Source organism: Trachypithecus francoisi, unplaced genomic scaffold, assembly GCF_009764315.1.
Source record: "Trachypithecus francoisi isolate TF-2019V2 unplaced genomic scaffold, Tfra_2.0 Lachesis_group5, whole genome shotgun sequence".
Classification (NCBI taxonomy): Eukaryota; Metazoa; Chordata; class Mammalia; order Primates; family Cercopithecidae; genus Trachypithecus; species Trachypithecus francoisi.
In genome coordinates this window covers 102,627,095-102,647,231 of record NW_022681470.1, presented here as the reverse complement: position 1 = coordinate 102,647,231, position 20,137 = coordinate 102,627,095, and the positions used below count along the sequence as shown (strand labels likewise).

The following is a 20,137-nucleotide window of genomic DNA, read 5'->3' as shown; positions in this document are numbered from 1 at the left end:
AGTTCTTAAACCTAGTGAGAAGCCCTGTTGTTATTAATAGTGGCCTTACCATAGCTGTAACTTAGAAATGGGAAAGAAGGGAGGTGAGAGAGACCCACATGTGGGTGTGTGTGAGTGTGTGAGTGTGTGTTGATCTGACTGCGGGCATGTGCTTTGGAGGCTGAGCCCCACTGACACCAGGAAGGCAGGAATCCCTGCTGCCCAGCTGACAAGAGTGAGTCCCTGCGGGCCTCCTCCTTCCTCTCTCAGAGACAGCGATCACGGTGGGGGAGGAGGCAAAATTGCTAAGAATAGCCACAGTCTTTGAGACTTGCTCTTTTCAAGGAATCAATAGAATTAGAAATGAGATATTAGCTCTAATCAGTCACATATGTTTGGGTTCTTAGCCCCTAGGAAAAGAATTTCTAGCTGTAACTCCTCACCACAGCTAGTGGAGAAAATGCAACCTGGCAACGTGCAAAGCACATCTATACCTGTGGATTTGGGTGGGCCCCCTTCTGTCCTCTGGAAGGCTTGGGACAAAAGCACCCCTTCTCACATGCTGTCAGTCTGACACCTGGTCTGATTGGAAGTGGCCAGACTTCTGAGTCAGCATCCCCTTTGTGGCTTTTCAGCAAGTGTAGAAAATTTCAGTGCACACATGACCCCAGACAGAGCCAAGAATTGGAGGTTGGAGGAGATCCCCCTCGCTGAGGCCCCCCAGTCCTTTGTCTTATTTGCTTATGTTTCCGAGACATGGAGGTGTTTTGAGAATTAGGTGCATAGTGAGAGGATGTTTTGGTTTTTGTTTTGTTTTATTTTTTATTCTATTAAAATGTAAACCTACCAATAAGTTGTGAGAATAGCTAAATGAACCCCATGTCCACTTCATGTACGTTCACTATTGGTCAGCAGGTTTTAACTGCAAACACAGCTTTCTCAGTATGGTTTCCTGACCACCTACCTCAAAATCACCCCTTAGGCCTCTTATTCAGGATCTCAGGGCAGCCGGAACTACTGTACTTTGAGCCATTCCCCAGGTAGTGTTTGTGTTCTGATACATATGAACTACCCTTTTGTAAGCCTCACACTGAGTCAGGTGTCTGTTAATTTGCCCCTTAGTTCTTTGTGTTACCAACTCCACAAGCTCCAATAAGTCACCAGAATATTGTGCTAATTGATGTCATCTCTTTAGGTCCTGCCTTACACCTCCAGAAAAATAAACAAGGAAAATCAGCTCCTTTCTTTTTCTAAAATAGCACTCTTCTACTGAGCAACTATGAATGGCCCTTATTCAAATTCCATAGACCTGCAATGAAAATAAAATATCATATTCAGATTTTTGCCAACTCTTAAATACTTTAATTTATGATTCACCTTGAAAGTTGGTTTCCCTTGAAAGTTGTTTTTTATAGCCCTGGGCTTGTACTTAACTGGAAATGTCATCTGTGAATTATTTGTGTATAGGTAATGAGTGTGAATACATGCACACACACAAAACACTAGTAGAGCTTTTAAATGTCAAAATTTAAGTATTCTAAAGGAGCAAAGAACAAAATCAAATTTGTGGAGAGATTCTAACTCCAAAGTCTGATCTACAGTTGTTTATATTTTGTGGTCTGTAGCATGTCATTTAAAAGGAAAGGAGTTAAGGAAACATGGGAGGGTGAGATGGGAAAGGACAGGGATTGGTGTTAGGAGTGTACAGTACATGAGCTGTTGGTACATTAAAATTATAGTCAAGCAGCAAAGTCACAGCCAAATAAGAGTTGGGAGCCCATCCTCATATATACCTTCAGATACTCACTAAACATCTCTCATACATGTTTGATTCCTCACACCATACACTACACTTTTCACCGAGCAGGTGCTCAGCAGTTGAATGTTCGTATGAATGCCACTCCTCAGCTTCTTCTGAAGGTGCCACTGACATAATTTTAGGGCTTAGAGAGGGCTGGCCCAAAGACCTGGGATTCTGCCATAGGGACCCACATTTTGGTGTCCCCTGTGGCTTTCACTGCTCACAACCACCATGTTGCACAACTTCAGGAACCACATTCACTTATATAGAAGACAGTGTGAATGGAGACCCCAGACTTGGCACCTGGCAGCTCTGACTGTGCCCTGGACACCTTCTGGGGCAATTCCTGTGGTCAATGTGGGTGTGCCTCCCAGGGATAGCAGATTGGATTTGTGAGGTTCCTATTTGCCCTCCTATTGTTCATTCATTCACAAAGGCTACTCTTCTAGTTTATGCTGCTTGTCCAGGGGATGGACTCTCCTCCTCTCCCCTTTATTCTTAACATGTCTAACCTTGTTCTATAAGTATAACAAACGCCGAGAGTATCTGGGATGCTTAAAGTTGAAGACATCCCCTTTATTGGGGTTCTAATGGAAAGCCTTAGAGTTATGGCTCTTGTAGAAATGCAGGATAAGTGTGATATTTGGGGCACACACTTTTTCAATTATGGGCAGCTCAAACCCAGTATTGCTCCCCATCCATCTCAATCTGAAGGCAGGTGGGGCAGCTGCTCCTAAACCTCTTTGCACACTTAATCTCAAACCTCATTCATGCAGCTTCTAAATTTTTAAAAATTAAACCTAAGCCTTACAAAGTATACAGTCTGATTTATATGAGTTTTGGCAAATAGGCGCACCAAATAAAAACCTTCTTAGTTGGAAATGACAGTGTTGGGGGAATAAGGGCTGGAGAAGGATATCAGGGTACTTTTTTTTTTCCTTTTTCTTTTTGAAACGGAGTCTCACGCCAGTCCACACCCAGGGTGGAGTGCAGTGGCCCAATCTCAGCTCACTGCAACCTCCACATTCTGGGTTCAAGCAATTCTCCTGCCTCAGCCTCCTGAGTAGCTGGAACTACAGGCACATGCCGCCACACCCGGCTAATTTCTTTGATATTTTAGTAGAAACAGGTTTTCACAGTGTTGCCCATGCTGGTCTCAAACTCCTGAGCTCAGGCAGTCAGCCCGCCTCGGCCTCCCAAAGTGCTTGGATTACAGGCATGGGCCACTGCACCCGGCCAGTACCCTGTTTTAATGAGCCAGTGGCAGTTCCTGGAACTCAATTAAAAGACTCTAAACTTGGTGCTGTATTAAAGTAGGTATGTTCTCCCATCCTTAAATTTATTTTTGAGCCCTGCTTTCGATGAGGAAAGCTCTAGAAAGTCCAGTCTCAGAGGAAATGGTACCAAGCTAAGCAGAGATTCTGTTGTAGGAGCTGGAGATATAAAGTAGGGGGTGGAATTATTTCTGGCTCAGTTCATCTTCTGGAAAGTTACCATATTGCCCAATGTACGGGGCCCAAAGATGCCGGTGAATTCAGACTTGATTGAAGCCACTGCCATCCAAGAAGCTCTGACATAATGAATCAATATGGCAGCAATCAGTATAGGGTAGTAACACATATTTAGGCCTGGCACAAGTTTATTGTTCTGAGTTACTATGCCATCGTAAGCGTTTCCCTGCCGTGAGTTAACCTTAGTCTCAACCTGAATCTTCAGCAAACTGAAGCTTGTCCCATAAAAGCACTGAAAGCTGAAGCCTTTTTACTGACACTGCCCTCCTTCCTTGCCATGAGAGGGGGACTGGCAGGAGTAGCCAGACTGGCTAAGCTGGCTAAGTGGGCTGGGGCTCAGAGCAGAGTGCCAGCTCAAAAGAGAAATATTTAATAAAACACGGAGGCAGAAGCCCAGTTATACAAATTAGGCTGTCTGATGGAGACAGGGATAGCTCTGGCTTTTTATTTTAAAAAAATTATTTCCTAAGTATTCATTTTAAACCCTCCTCTGTTTTAATGGAAGGTGCTTGCTCCTTTGACATACATCCTGTAAAGTAAGAGTCCCTCCTTCCCAGATACCTGCAGCACCCAGCCCTACCCAGTTCTGAAGCTGGTGTGACACAGACCAGTGTTTTTTCAGGGGCTCAGGCCTTTATCTCACAGGTCTGGAACCTGTTCTGTTGCTACAGGCACCATATCTAGTGCTGTAGTAGACACTAGGAGACAAAGATGAAAAGGCTTTCATTCCTGACACAGCCTACATTTGCTCTAATTTGAAGTGGGGTGAACACACTGTCAAGGAAGCCCAGAGGAGGGAAGGAATAAAGCTGCCTTGAAGGACAAAGAGGAAGGCTTTCCAGAGGAGGCAACGATTGAACAGAACCTTGAAAGCTTCACAGGACTTCACTCAACTAGAGGATGGAGAAGGACACTCTTAGGATAGGAAAAATTGAAAAATCACGAAGAGGCGTATTAGACTATGAAGCGTTTGGACAATGGGCTACACAAGGTTGGAAAGAGAGGTTGGAATCAATTGTTGAAGAGCTTTTAGCAGCCATGGTCAAGTGTCTGGATTTTATCTCAATGCAGTGAGGGCAGGGGGTGAAGAATCATGTAATAAAATAGGCAGGCCGGGCACGGTGGCTCACGCCTGTAATCCCAGCACTTTGGGAGGCCGAGACGGGCGGATCACAAGGTCAGGAGATCGAGACCATCCTGGCTAACATGGTGAAACCCAGTCTCTACTAAAAATACAAAAAATTAGCCGGGCGCGGTGGCGGGCGCCTGTAGTCCCAGCTACTCAGGAGGCTGAGGCAGGAGAATGGTGTGAACCCGGGAGGCGGAGCTTGCAGTGAGCCGAGATTGCGCCACTGCACTCCAGCCTGGGTGACAGAGCGAGACTCCGTCTCAAAAAAAAAATAAAAATAAAATAAAATAAAATAAAATAGGCAATCTGCTCCTGAAATAACCAATACAGAATTTAATTATCTTCTGGTAGATGCGCTGAAAAGCATAATGAATTTTAGAGTCAAAGGGCCTGGATTTGAATCCCATATCAGTTCATTACAAACCATGTGATCTTGAACAAATTTTTAACAGTAAAAAGAGGCTAGTAAGTGTATCAGTCTCACAGAGTTGTTAGGAGAATGAAAAGAGAACAAAAAGAAAGTGAAAATCACCTAGAGCCGGGCCCAGTGGCTCACACCTGTAATCCCAGAACTTTGGAAGGCTGAGGCAGGTGGATTACTTGAGGTCAGGAGTTCAAGGCAGCCTGGCCAATATGGAGAAATATCGGCGCTACTAAAAATACAAAAAACAGCTGGGTATTATGGTGCGCTCCTGTAATCCCAGCTACTTGGGAGGCTGATGCAGGAGAATGTCTTGAACCCAGGAGGTGGAGGTTGCAGTGAGCCAAGGTTACACTACTGCACTCCAGCCTACCAGCCTAGGTGACAGAGTTAGACTCCACCTCGAAAAAAAAAAAAAAAGAAAAAGAAAAAGAAACCCACCTTTTATGCTGTACAGCATTAAGCAAATGTTAGTCACTCATATTGTTATTTGGTGCCAAAAAAAGAGATGTTGGGGTGGTATCTATTTGTTTAATATCCTTCCTTTTTGGTATAGAGAATTCTTGGTTTTTCAGCAGTCCACATGTTAATGTGATACGTGCTTTCCACGCATCATGAAAACTCTTATTAGATGTATTACTTCTAAATTTAGCATACAGCCTGGCACATAGAAGAACTAAAGAAAACTAGCATTGTTTTTAGTACTTTCCTGTGCCAAACAGTTGGCAAACATCATCTTATTTAATCTTCACTATAACACTCTGAGGCTGTTATTGTTCCCATTCTACAGATTAAGAAATTAAAATGGAAAGTTAATTAACTTGTCCAGAGTAATTAGCGAGTGGTAAAACTTAGATTTGAGTGCCGTGTCTGTATGGACTCTAATACATGCTTTGTTCCACCACTTTATACTAGAAAGAACACATAGTTGGTGCTCACACTAAACAGCCCACATCTTCTTCCCCTGGTAACTGTCCCAAATTCTTGCCTTTGATGAAAGACCTTCTGAGATGGCCATGCTTATAAAACACGACTCCATGGCCACAGCAGACTGGACTGCTCCTGATCCAACCTGGACTAATCACATTCCCCTTTCTGAAATTTGGGACACTCAGCATCTGAGCCAATCATCTGTGGGAATCAGGCTGAAAGGACTAGCAGAATTAGGACCTGAACCCAGAGTATGGCAAGCCAAATTCAGATGCAGGCTGGAGAACGGGGGAGCAGACCCCATAAGTCAAGAGAAGATCAGGATGTCCTGAGAGGAGGATGGAGCTGCACAAACAGGGTCAGAGATGGGGAACCCTGTGCTCCGAGATGGAGTGACGGGTGAAGGTTTGTCAGCTCCTTGTGGCCTTCCAGTTCCCAGCTCCAATTCACATGAGATCTTGATACCTTTACAACAATCTCTGTCTTTATTTAAACTAGCTGGTCCTACAATCAAAGAGCCTTGACTGAAACAGCTCACAGTAAATACTTGCTGAGTGATTGGCTGATGAGTATATCTTTTTTACTTCTCTAGGTGTCTGTCTTAATCCTAAGGAATCAACTGCTATACCTTAATGATTTCAATGTAATTCTTTGGTCTATAAGTCATTCTTGCCACTGTGGTTCTGGGGCCATTGTTCTGCAAGGATGAATAAACAATGTTTTAAAAATCATTCATCCAAGAAAGGTGACAAGATACTGGAAAAGAGGTATTTGAAAAATATTCATAGGAATTTTAGAGTATTGTAGATGGTCTGAATACCTGTGAAGACATAATCTAATGTATCTAAAAACCACATAATGCTTCATCTCAATGTATTTTAAGAATTAATTTTGTTACAAGCTAGAATTTTTTGTTTTGGTTTTAATAATAACATCAAAAGGTTTTTTAACATAAATTAAAAAGGGCATACATGGAAAAGTAAATAAATTTTTCTTGGGATTAGCCAAAAAGCAGTGTGAGATTACATATTTCCTTACAGGAAAAATCCTACAGGCAAACTTTTAATGTCAGGGAGAGGAAGACATTATTACCTAATAATGTAGATGAAAAGAATAGTTACGCATTCTTTTTTAAAGCAGTATATAGAAATGAGAGAAAGACTGAGAGGTTAACTCATTTCTATTTTGAACTATATTTTTTTAAAACCCTTGCTCCAAATTTTACTTACTATCTTTTAAATGTCATCCTACTAGAGTGTAAGTCTTTAGTTTTGGTTGCTTAATAAAAATTCAATTTTTGTGACAAAAGGCACACTATTCAGAAAATGTGCTATGTTTTTTTCTGACTCAGTTACCCAGACCTAAGGGGATACAGAGAGTGTGGATATCATGCCTGCCGCCCAGGCAGCAGCTTCCAACGTCAGTGCCTGGGCAGAAAAGAAGCATCACCTTTGGAATATGAGTCATGTTGATATGTATCAATTAAACGATGGCAGGCATCACAGTGCCACTTTCCAAAACACCAAATTCATTTCCAATGTGAACTTTTAATATGTGGAACACCTGCCAGCTGTGGAGAAATGGAAAATGCACTGAATTAGGAGTCAGAAGGCTAGGCTTCCATCTGTCACTTTTACTTATGTGCTGTGTGGTCTTGGGAGAACTATTCAACTTTTTGGGACTCAATTTTCTCATTGGTAAAACGGTGATGGTAGAAGAGAAGTCCTTAGAAAGTCTTCACTTTCTAGGAGTGTAGGATTGAGTCTTCTCAACAGGTTGTGGATACTTCCTAGAGGAAAACAAGCACTCCAAACATACTGGCTCCTTCCTTCATTTCTTCATGCAGTGCTGAGCACTGACGGCTACAGTAAAGCTGGCTCTGCCAACCAAGAATAGGATGATTTACAACGTCTGCCTACTACACCCTGGCCCAGCCACTCAGTGTTCCTGCTACTTGGTGGGTGGAAAAAGATATGAGCCAGTGATGCTACCTGAGCAAATGGAAACCTTGTCTCTTAAGACTTCAAGCACTTGGGGAGCAACTAACTCTTTTCCATATTTGGATTTCAAAATAAAATCTCTAAACTGGATAGCAATCTAATTTAAAACTAGAATGACCAAGTGGTTCCATTGATCAGTGTCTGAGAAATAGAAAAAGCAGTTCCACCAGAAATATTTAGAAAAGGAGGCTCTGAGCTGAGGGTGGGCCTGGTTTGGGAGGCATCGGCATGAGGAACTGGAAGTGGACAAGGACAAGGACGAGGCTGTCTTAACATTTCTTCATCAATGGCCAACTGCTTTGTAAGAGAGGATTCCCCACTTGGGATCAATAAGCAGTTCTCAGCTGATATTCCTTAAAGCGTATAAAAGTGTGGAAGCAATCATACTGTGGAGGAGTTTCCATGGGGCTCCAAGCATGCTTAGGTGAAAGAATGAAAGCTGCCCTAGAGAGCTCAAGAGGGAGAGGAAGAGAAACAGCTGTGAGCATCTCTGGAAGAAAGAAATGCATAATATATGCACATGGGGTGGGAAAGAGAGCGAAGGAGTGGGGAAAACAGACATCAGGAAACAGCATATTTCCACTCATTTCACTTTTAAAAACATAATGGTATTGTTTTAAAAAATTCAGGGACTGGTTCATACTATATGAGAATTTGCTTTTTAAAAAATGAGCAGACAAATCAGGCTTTAACTTAAAAATTATAATAATGCCACCTTTACTATTCACTCTCTCATCAGAGTGGGCTTGACAGTACATTGTAGAATGACGGGGTTTAATATTTTAGTAAACAGTAGCATTTAATGCTATACACACTGAATTTAACTTGTACTTAGCTTGAAATTGGATGAAACTGGACAGACTGATGCAAAGATGGAAATCAGGTCTATACTGCTACTTCTTTAGGGTAGATTAAAGGATTGTTGGTCTGTAAAGCAATCAAGATGATAGGAATATGTGTTGAAAAACGAAATTAAAAGCAAGATGGAAAAGGGGGAGGTAGCTGCCACCTCGTATGCTGTACCTCCACTTAATCTTTCTGAATCTTTGTTACCTCATCTGCAAAATGATTATAATACCACCCATCTCATAGGCTTGTTGTGAAGATAAGGTTATACAAGGGCTTATAATAGCACTTGACTTACCGTAGATACTGAGTAAATAAGTGGTTTACTTTCCCTGGCAGACCCCTCTCCCCAGACCCACAGTCACCACAGTGTTCCTGGCAATCATTTGTTGGCTGCCATGTAGAAATACATGACATGTCATCTAAGGCAAATAAGGTATTATAGAAATACATGACATGTCATATATTGTCATCTAAGGAAAATAGGGTATTGTAGAAATACATGACATGTCATCTAAGGCAAATAGGGTATTAGTGACTGGATCTAAGTTTTCCCTTTTTCCAACCTTGAGGGATGGGAGTTAAGTTAGGAAAATGGATATTTTGTGTTTCTTGCTGTGTCAGAGACTTGTTGGTTAGGAGTAGGAGATGATGGCTATTTTGATGTCTCTGTTAATCATAGACTAGGTGGTTACCAGGCAGCTGAAACATTTTCTGTTGTGGTTGACTTACTGCTGCCCTATAGGGAGATAGCTTTACAGAGGTTCCCAATGGAAACTCAACAGTAAGTGTCCACTCCTCTTGGATATCATGCTAGGCACTTTCAAATGCAACATCTCATTTGCCCTTCAGATTCACCATGGTAATATCTCCACTTTAAGGAGGAAAAGACTTAACTGAAAAGGATTGAATTGTTTGCCTGCAGACTTATTTTATTCAGTATCTATACTGAGACTAGAGGTAACATTGAGCCTGAGTTCCTTGTGAGCTGGTAGAAGATGAAGGAAATAAGAAAGAGTAAGGACCAAGCCTGTCAACACTGATTTCAAGTCTCCATTGCTTCTGCTGTGTACATCTCTGCAACGTTCTCAAGGCACCTCTGGAGTTGTCCAGCACACAGAGAATCTCTCCAGCCATCCACAGCACCCCTCAAAGCCTAAGCTCAGGAAGAAAGCCACAGTCCACTCTGTGTGCCAGTGCAGACAGCTACCCATGGAAGGACCTGTTTCAATACTCACTTTATTTCATCAGTGAGCTTCATTTCACTAACAAGCAGACATGTCTAGGTTGGCCATGAGTGATTCTCTAGGGAGGGCTGGGTTGTGGGATGATTCACAAGGTTCTCATATATATATATATATATATATATGTTATATGTATATGTGAGAAATATATATCAAATCTCACTTAATTCTCACAACAATCCTATGAAGTAAATATTATTACTCTCTACAGACAGAAAAGTTCAAGGTGGTTAAGAGATTTGCTAAAGGTCACAAGAAGTGGCAAAGCAGTAATGCACAATTCTATCTAATACTGAAGTATATGGTCTTTCCACCTCACCGTAGGATCTCTCAAATAATTAATACTTACACTAAAATGGGGGTATCAAGCCTGGGCTCTGCGATTTAAAGTCTGCTGCTTTCCTAAATGAAATTCTTCCTCTATAAAGTTAACTTTATTCCTTCATCCCCTATACCAAGATAAATTCATGGATCAGAGATTGGAAGAGTGATTGTTCCTTGTAAGGCATCTCTTAAATTTATGATCCTAGTAACTGGGGACCCCCTGCTGGATTAGCCTTGCATCTTTCCTCACTTCCATCATAGAGGCTAACAAGACTGTTGATTCTTTCTTTCTAATGTTTCCTATGTTCACTCCTGTCTATCCAATCCCACTGTCACCACTCTCCTACATTATTTCAATAGTCTGCTAATTTCTTGCCTCCAGACTTCCCTTGTCTTTTCCCATTCTAAATCCTCCTGCTAGTTCAATCTTCTCAAAACATTTTGCAATGTCAGCTCTCATTCAGAAACACTCCATTGACACCATGCAGCCGTTTAGGCTGATAATGGAAAATAACAGTTAATGACATGATATGGAAAAAATGTTCAGAGAATGTTATTAAGTGAAAAGAAAACAGATTACAAAATACATGGAATGTTAATATTGGTGATCTGGGCCAGGTGCAGTGGCTCACGCTTGTAATCCCATCACTTTGGTAGGCTGAGGCAGGCTGATCACCTGAGGTCAGGAGTTCGAGGCCAGCCTGGCCAACATGGTGAAACCCCGTCTCTATTAAAAATACAAAATTAGCTGGGCATGGTGGTGTGCAGTAATCCCAGCTACTCGGGAGGCTGAGGCAGGAGAATCACTTGAACTCAGGAGGCAGAGGTTGCAGTGAGCTGAGATCATGCCAGGCACTGCAGCCTGGGTGACAGAGCAAGACTCTGCCTCAAAAAAAAGAAAAAAAAAATGGTGGTCTGTGTATGGCAGAATTATGAATGATTTTTTATCTTTTGCTTATCTGTAGTTCTTAAATTTTTTTGCAGTAAGTGTTATTCTTGTAATAAGATTTTTAAAAGCTACTATAAAAATAAGAAAAATATACTCCAAGTAGTGAAAAATAAAACAATAATGAGCTTCCAGTTTTTACAATTTCATTGGCAAAAAAGTAAAAGTTATCATAACCAGGATTGGCAGGGAAATGGCATGCTCATACAATTGTCAGTGGGAATCCAAACTGATAACAGTATTTGTGGAATATGATGTGCAGGATTCATCAAAGTGACAAATTCACATAAGCTTTGGCCCAATAATTGTAATTTTAAGAGTCCATCATATAGAAAGATGATTCTCAAAGTTTGAAATATGCCAACAGCATCAGTATCATCTGAGAACTTGTTAAAATGCATAATCTCAGGCCCCACCACTTACCTATTAAATCAGAATCTCTGGGGGTGAGATCCAGGAATTTGTGTTATAACAAGACCTCCAAGTGATTCTAATGCATGTTTAGAATTTGGGAGCCACTGATATAGAAATACCCTTTCTACGGAAGTACCTTTGTGTGAACAAGAGTTGCTATACAATAAAAAGTTGCTAAATAGATTAGACTGATGTGTCCTGTGAAATACAGTGCACTGATTAAAGAGCAAAAGTATTAGCATGGAGAGATCATTGGTATATATAACTTAGTAAAACAAGAACAAGTTCAGAAATATGTACCTATAATATTACTAACCAAAGTCAAAGTATACTTTATGTACTCATGAGTAAATGCTTTATTTACTCATAAGTAATAAAAAATTCATTTATTACATATGTTTTTTAAAAATCCTCCCTTTGGCTTCTATGGCCTGTAAGGCAGAATCCAAACTTCTTAGCCTCATAATGAAGGTTCTATGTGATGTGCTTCAAACCTGATTCTCTAACTTCCCCCACCCTACCCCAGTATTTCTATAAAGAAACTCTGTTTTTAAATCAAACTATTCTGAGAATGGCTTAATGCTTAGTCTTATCTCTAGTTTGTAGGTGGCGAAACTGAGAAGTGTGTCAGTGGAGTGAATCCTTGCCCATGGTCACATGGGCAGCATTTGAACCTGGAGCCAGTTCCCTGTGGTCCGACTCCAGTGCTTGCCCCATCCACCAGGCTGGTTGGCTAATTGTTTCCCAAACACTCTGGTATACACCTTTTTGCCTTTGCTTATGCCATTTTTCTTTCTTAAAATGCTCTGAATCAAGTTTTACATCCTCCATGAGGTTTTTCTTAGGAGGCCTAATCATGAGGAGTCATCCAGGGTCCGCATACCTTGGAGGTAAACCTTTCATCATATGTGGAGCCTACTTTGCCTGTGGTTCTCTGTAGCACTTCAGGTCTGTTTCTCCAAGAAGACTGTCACACCCTAGGGCAGGGACCGCTCTCTTCTTTTTTGCTCTCAGTATTTAATCTGCAATAAATGACTCTAGTTGATGAAAATGATGATAGACTTGTACTAACACTTATTTGCTACTGATATGTCAGTAATTTGACTTCTGTAACAGCAGAGCAAGCAATCAGAGAAGCAGACCAGTCCTTGGAAACCAGGAGCTGGGATCGGGATGGAAATGAGACTTACCTAGGAATACCTTTTCATGTAGTTTTGACTTCTGACTTACAGAAATGTCCTACATATTCACAAAATAAAATTAAATATGAAAAGATGAAAAATAAACAAACCTTAAATCAAATACAAAAGCAAACAAAGGAATCTAGCTGTATGTCACATTAATAACCTCACCATATAGAGAAAAGAATTCAAGTAAAATTCTGAATATAGTACTCTGTGTTCACTACCTCAGTGGGAAATGTTCTAGGGATAAAAATAATTCCAAAGATATTTTAACTTTATTTAGTTGGTTATTTTTAAATAATTATAATGTTACTGGCATTCTGAAACTATTCCGTGCATGCTGTTGGACAAAACAAATAAGTAAGTATATCAGTATCTCTACATGGTAGGCAGAATAATGCTCCTTTTTCCAAGGTGTCCACACCTGCAACCTATGAATATGTTATGTTACATGGCAAAAGCAACTTAGCAGGTGGAATTAAGGTTACCTTAAGATAAGAAAATTATTGCAGATTATCTTAGGGGGCCCAGTGAGTTTACACGGGCCCTTAACAGTGAAAGAAGAGAGAAGAATCATAGGCAAGAAAGATGCAACTGCGAAGAAGAGGCAGGAGCAAGAGAGATTCAAAGCACCAGAAGGACTCAAACTGCCTTTGCTGGTTTTGAAGATGAAGGAAAGGGGCCATGTAACAAGGCACTCAGATGTCCTCTAGATGCTGGGAAAGGCCCTCAGCGGACAGTAAGAAAATGGGGACCTTAGTCCTACAACCACAAGGGACTAAATTCTTCCAATAACCTCAATGAGCAAGTAAATAGATTCTCTCGTAGAGACTCCAGAAAGCACTACAGCCCTGCCAACATTTAGATTTTAGTCTGGTGTGACCCATGGGAGACTGCTACAGAAATGCAAGGTAATAAATATGTGCTGTTTCAAGATGATGCTGATAAACTTATGGTAATGTATATAGCAGCATATTAGTTTGCTAGGGTTGCCATACCAAGTTACCACGAAAGTGGTGGCTTAAACAGCAGGAATGTATTGTCTCATGGTTCTGTCCAAAATCAGAGTGGCAGCAGGGTGGTCCTTTCTGAGAGCTGTGAGAGAAGGATCTGTTCCAGTCCCCTCTCCTGGGCTGGCAGATGGCCATCTTTTCCCTGAGTCTTCAGATCATCTTCCCTCTGTATGTGCCTCTGTGCCTAAATCCCCCCTTTCACCAGAATTATTAGATTAGGACCCACCTTAATGACCACGTTTTACTTGATTACTTCTGTAAATACCCTATCTCCAAATAAGGTTATATTCTCAAATAATAGGGGTTAGGGAATTCACTATATATAATTTAATTTATATACATATATGTACATATGACATACAATACATATTATATATAATACGTATTATATATACATATATACACATTTGCCCCCAACCATGTCAACTGAAAAAAATCTAAAAGCAATAATATTCCTGCAGCAATGAGCACACCTAGCACCCAGATCTTGATTTCTAAGCAACATTTCCCACTAAAGAAATCAGGGCTCTCTGAGGAAATACGTGCTTCTGGCTCTGTTACAGGGCAAACACAAATGAGCCTGGGGAGTCCTGGTGTGCCAGAAAGAAAAGAAGGGCCTAAAGATCAATGGGGTCATGTCAAAAGGACACAGGATCCTGTTTGAAGAGATTCCCAATGGCCAAATTTGGGGTAATTTCAATATCAAGAAGAAAACAACAGTAATGCAGTATAATCCATTGAATTTTCTTAAGTCCATAAGTCCATTATGATAGTAAAAGAGCATATTAAAAAAAAAGAAAGCCATCTAATAAATGTAGAAGAGTGATAAAATTAGAAAATCACAATATTTTGGCCTCTAATGTAACAATTGATTCAGGCAAGGATCATCAACAGATGCTAACTACTGAGTAAAAGGTTTTGGCATTTTAGGATATTTACAGAGCATCAGTATATTATCCCACAAATTATTTATTAATTATAAAGGAGAAAAGATACCTTTTAAATGGACAGATTTGGTGGCTACTACTTTATTTATTTATCTTTTTTTTTTTTTTTTTTGTGACAGAGTTTCACTCTTGTTGCCCAGGCTGGAGTGCAATGGCACAATCTCAGCTCATCGCAACCTCCGACTCCCGGGTTCAAGCAATTCTCCTGCCTCAGCCTCCCAAGTAGCTGGGATTGAACCCAGGAGGCAGAGGTTACAGTGAGCCAAGATCGCGCCACTGCACTCCAGCCTGGGAGACATGAACGAGACTCCGTCTCAAAAAAAAAAAAAGAAGATAGAAGAATCATTTCCAATTAAAAGAAACCAAAGGGAAGTAGAGAGTAGAATAGTGGCTACCAGAGTCTGGGGACAGGGAGGGTAAGCAATGGGGAGATGTTGACCAAAGGGCATAAAATTCCAGTTAGGAGGAATAAATTTTCAAGATCTATTGCACAGTAAGGTGACCATACTTAGTAATAATGTGTTATGTATTTCAAAATTGCTAAAAGAATAGATTTTAAATGTACTCACTACCAAAAAAAATAAATATATGAGGTGATATGTTAATTGGCTTGATGTAGTAATGTCATAGTGTATACATATATCAAAACATCTTTTTACTCCATAAATGTACAATTATTCATTGATAAAATTAAAATTTTTAAAAAGAAACTAACCACTGGGCTCGATGGCTCACAGCTGTAATGCCAGCACTTTGGGAGGCCGAGACGGGCAGATCACTGGAGGCTAGGAGTACAAGACCAGCCTGGGCAACATGGTGAAACCCCATCTCTACTGAAAATACAAAAATTAGCCAGGTGTGGTGGTGCTCTCCTGTAATTCCAGCTACTCAGGTGGCTGAGGCAGGAGAATCACTTGAACCCAGAAGACGGGGGTTGCAGTGAGCTGAGATCTCACCATTGCACTCCAGCCTGGGTGACAGAGTGAGACCCTGTCAAAATAAATAAATACATAAAATAAAAATAATAAAAGAAACTAACCAAAACACCAAATGCAATATATAATCTTGACTAGATTTTCATTTTTTAAAAAAATGCTACTAAAAGACATTTTGGGGACAGTTTGGAAAATTTTAGTGGGAAATGTATATTAGCTAATATTAGGAAATGTGTTGCTAATTTTTTTCATAAGTGTGATAATGTGATTATGTCAGAGAACGTTATATTCTTGGGAGATGCATCTGAAGTATCTGATTCAGTGATGTGATATCTGCAATTTTAAATAGTTCAGAAAGAAAATATAATACGCTGCAGCCGACTCTTACCAGCTCTCAAGAGCAGATAAATATTTAGGAATTTTGCAAGCCATTTAAGTCATTATTTGCTCAAAATCATCCATGGTGGGAATTCTTACACCACATAAATTGACAATTACTACAAATGAGGGCTTCTCCTACCCTAGATCCAGTTTATCAGTACACTACCACATATGGAATCAAACGTTAATAATTGGTGAAATATTTCAAGTGTTCCTTGTGCTCAGTATGGTATATTTTCAACTTTTGTTAAGATGTGAAATTTTTCAAAATAAAAAGCTGGAAAAATAGATGGGGGAAAAAATCCTATCTTCCTGGGAAATCCTGGAAACCACAGAGAGAAGGATAATAGCAGAGAGACAGATCATGGACTGTCCCATGGCCACCTTGGGACTCTCCCACGGGAGGCTCTGGGATGTGTTGGTGGCTCCAGATCTGCTGACTGGGGACCTTGGCGGTGAGGCTGGCTGGAGTCAGCAGGAAAGGGGAAGGTTTCCTACTTAAGTGTGCACCAGCCCTTTTTCCTTCTTTTCCCTCTGGGCCTGAAGCTGGGCTTCTGAGTTGGTGGATTGCCCGGGATTTCCAGGATCCTATAGGAAGCTTCTAATTCCAATTCCTTTGAATGAAAAAGTCTAAGGGTGAGGGTAGGTGGCTTATGGCAATTATGAGTGGCAGTCTGGGCCCCTTTTCATTTTCCATTCTCTATTTCTTCCCATTTGTCTTTCTGCTACTTGATCCCCTCCTCTTCCCTCTCTGCACTACCAATTTTATTCAGAAATGCCCTCCCTGTACCTCTGCCAGCTCAACTGCACCAACCCTGCTAGGACAGTCTCAAGACTCACCACCTCCACTAAGTCTCCCCACCACCATCTCTCTCCTTACCATACCTCATGGCGTTGATGTCTGGAACTACACCCTTTCATGGACTGTTGCAGGACTGAGTTGTGTGGCTGATTTTGTTTTGTTTTGAGACAAGGTCTCATTCTCTTGCCCAGCCTGCAGTGCAGTGGTGCAATCAAGGCTCACTGCAGCCTCAACCTCCCAGGCTGAAGCAATCCTCCCACCTCAGCCTCCTGAGTAGTTGGAGCTACAGGCACACACCACCACACCTGGCTAATTTTTAAAAAAAAATTTTTTTGGAGAGATGGGGCCTCCCTAAGTTGCCAAGGCTAATCTCAAACTCCTAGGCTAAAGTGATCCCCTTGCCTCAGCCTCCCAAGGTGCTGGGATTACAGATTTGAGCCACAGCACCTGGCCTGATATCTGCAAGCTCCTAGAGGGCAGGAACTGGATTCCATATACATTTGCTCTGTAAAAGACACTCCTTTTGGCAGGGCATAGCGGCTCATGCCTATAATCCCAGCACTTTGGGAATCCGAGGCAGGAGGATCACTTGAGCCCAGGAGTTTGAGACCAGCCTGGACAGCATGGTGAAACCCCATCTCTACTAAAAATACAAAAATTAGCCAGACATGTTGGTGCACACCTGTAATCTCAGCTATTCAGGAGGCTGAGACATGAGTATCACTTGAACCTGGGAGGCAGAGGTTGCAGTGAGCCAAGACTGTGCCACTATACTCTAGCCTGGGCCGCAGAGCAAGACTCCATCTCAGAAAAAACAAACAAACAAACAAACAAAAACCCCACTCTTTTCTCCCCAATACAGGCTAACATAAAATGTCTATTGAATTCAATTGAATTCCTTCCCATTCCCTCTCTTCTCAATTCTCCATGTTTCTTTTTCCTTTCCCTCTCCATCTCTTTCTCCTTTTTGATTCGCTAGGTTTGTCCCAGTCGGCTAGTGTTATTTTAGCTCATTTTTGCCCCTTGCTTTGTTCCCTCTGCTTGGCTTGCCAAGGCTGAAGACTGTGGCTGGACCCTGACTCTGGGCCTCTTCTCAACCCAAGTGCTTCTCCTTGCTCAGGGAACTTTTGAGCACCATGGCAATGGGAAAGGCTGCATCAGAGCAATGTAGATGCATTCTACCCAGTCTCCCTTCAGGCTCTCCATCCCCAAAGACTGTTGCCCTCACAAAGGGAGCATGTCGGGGCAGCATGGAGAATCTCAGACATCTGCACCACACATTTTTTTTCTCTCCCATTCCCTCTCCACCCACCACCAATCCCCTTGAGTTCTCCGGACCGATTATTGTGGTAAAATATCGCACATTTTCTCAATCTGTATGCAAACCAGGTAGGATTGACAGCTGAAGAAAGCTGCACATTGCCTGGGCTTAAAGTTATCTGTTTTCCCTCTGAGGGAAAAATCTTTGAGCTCTGTGACAGTGCCTCGAAGCCATGGCCCTTGTCCTAGACTGCCCTGGCCCAGGCAAGCGCCTGACCCCTACTAATGCATAGGACCTTTAGCAGCAGAGAGTGGGGGAGGAGGTAACCAGAGCCCCCTGCATGCCAGCGATTCATGTTCTCTGAAGGGATCAGAGTGTTATTAGAAACCTTGCCTGCCAAATGCTGGGCAAATGTAACCAATTTATTAATGCAGAGAATCCAATATGTGAAATTGGACCAAAAGGAGAGAGGCCAGCCACCCTCTCGGCACACTTTCTGATCTCTAACAGTGGTAGAAGGAGGGTGATGTACAAAGAGTTCTGTCTTCTGCAGGAGGACATTGCTGTCCTAATCACATGTGGTAGTGACAACAGATACTCCTGACTGGAGCTTCAAAGGGCTGGGAGATAATTGTATCCACTATCCCTGGCTGGCTGTGAGGCTCAGCCTGCTGCTTGTAGGTTGTAAAGTATACTGGGTAGGAAGATAGGGAGCTTGGTCTCCTCTGTCCAAGTCCTGCTCCTCTGCAACAGAGACCAGGTGAAAATGGAGGAGTAAGAATGTCTCTCAGTGCCTGCAATGCTGACATCATATGCTGGTCACTTAAGCTCTTTCTTGCAAAGGATCTTAGATTGGTCTCAATGTTGCATGAGTGTTTGCAGCTTCTCTCCAGCAAAAGAGAGGGTTCCTTCAGGGCAGAATGCATTTTGATATGCCTCACTGTCATTGATTTGCCCTCTAATAGGTGATTGAGTTGAAAAACATGTTGGCAGCCACAACATTTATTAAAGGATTATTTTATATATGTGTGTGTGTGTGTGTGTGTATATATACACACAGACTTATTACACATTGCCTCATTTAATCCCCATACCAATACTTTTTGAGGTAGATATTGTTATTCTCAATTTTCACTTAAAAAAATTGAGCTCAGAAAGTTAACCAACTTGCCCAAGATTATAGGTAGAAGTGGACAAGATTTGAGCCCATGTCTGTTTAACCATGTTCTTCACCACCCGGGTTTAAGGAGTAGGAACCCAAAACATTTGTGGGTAATCTGGTAGAATTGTCAAGAAGCAAATGTGGGGAATGTTCTTGCTAAGGCTGCACTGGGAAGTCTTTTATTTTGGATTTCTAATTTTCAAAGAATTGGCATACCATGAAAACAATGGACACACTTTACAGAGCACAAATAATCTTTATCATGATTCAGGTAAATTTTAGAATCTTAGAAGATATCAGGCTCATTTGAGTGGGCATCACTGTCATTGTACAAGACCGTGTGGAGGAGAGCTAAAGATCTGGTTGCTTTAGATTCTTAGCCATTTAGATTCTAGATGAATGTCATCTATTTTGTAATGTGTCACTGTGTGTCATCTCTCAACACTAAAGGCAAGATGGTAGTCCGATTAGTAAATATTGAATTACATGAGAACAGATTGTGAAGAAAAATAAATCAAAGATTTAAAAAAAAGGAAAAGAGAATCAAAAAAAAATTTAAAAGAATAAAAATAAAGAAAAATGAGTACATAAAAAAGAAAGGAATTTTTAAAAATTGAACTAGTGTCTTGGAAATAATACTTTTATAATGTTACCAACACCTGTTAACTGAAGGATAGTCTTTTTAGTTAATTATGGATATGACTGAAGATGTTGGTGAAGTCCCCATGCCCAAATGCTATGAAATTCACAAGTTCATTTCTTCTGGAAATGTACCTGATACATTACCGTGTCATATATGGATTGGCGTGATGTGCCTGAGGAAGAGCAGAGCTACCTTCCATTCTCTGGGTGCCTTCCCTCCTCCTCCATTTTTCAGTGATGGTTTCAGGGTCCTGAAGGCTATCAT

General features: G+C 41.3%; 1 long non-coding RNA gene across 1 annotated transcript in view; it reads left to right on the top strand.

Moving 5' to 3' along the window:
- LOC117074376 overlaps positions 1–7,080 on the top strand; it is a 92,135-nt gene extending 85,055 nt beyond the window's left edge. The window contains exon 5 of the long non-coding RNA XR_004433572.1: positions 6,364–7,080. This is a non-coding gene — a long non-coding RNA (uncharacterized LOC117074376). The remainder of the gene's footprint in view (positions 1–6,363) is intronic.
- Positions 7,081–20,137: the final 13,057 nt, after the last annotated feature.